The following is a 533-nucleotide window of genomic DNA, read 5'->3' as shown; positions in this document are numbered from 1 at the left end:
TGGCACGGATCAAAGGAGCTGTGTGGCCACTGCTGCTCACGGCACAGGGACTCCCCACCGGTGCCACGAGGTCCCCGCGAACGAATCCGCAGGTGACTCTGGTTGATGCCAAGAGGGTGAGGTTCAGGCAGCTCATGCCTCAGCCGTGGGGCTGGTGGTCCTTCCCGCTCGCCACGGTCTCCGACCTCCCCGTCCCCAGCAGGACCGGGGACCTCCGTGCTGAAGGCGGGTGGGAGCAGTTTGCTCCCCCGCCCACCAGAACAGCAAGAAAAGTCCTGGGGGGTCCCTCAGCCCCCCAAAACTGTCAGGAGGACAGGAGCGCTGGTCATTGTCACAGTGGACAGGAGCAGCCGGGAGGCCTTCCCTGAGAGGCCGAGGGCCAGGTCCTGCTCGGCGCTTCATGGACGGTGGACGACCTTCTGTAAACAGCTGTCACTAGGAGCCCAGCCACGAGGTCTAGGTCACTGTTTTTAAAAGTTTGGTCCTTGGGCCTCCAACATCAGCATCACTTATTTAAAATAAAGATTTCCCTG

The sequence above is a fragment of the Pteropus vampyrus genome, unplaced genomic scaffold (assembly GCF_000151845.1).
Source record: "Pteropus vampyrus isolate Shadow unplaced genomic scaffold, Pvam_2.0 Scaffold247, whole genome shotgun sequence".
NCBI classification, from domain to species: Eukaryota; Metazoa; Chordata; class Mammalia; order Chiroptera; family Pteropodidae; genus Pteropus; species Pteropus vampyrus.
This window is presented reverse-complemented; position numbering follows the sequence as displayed.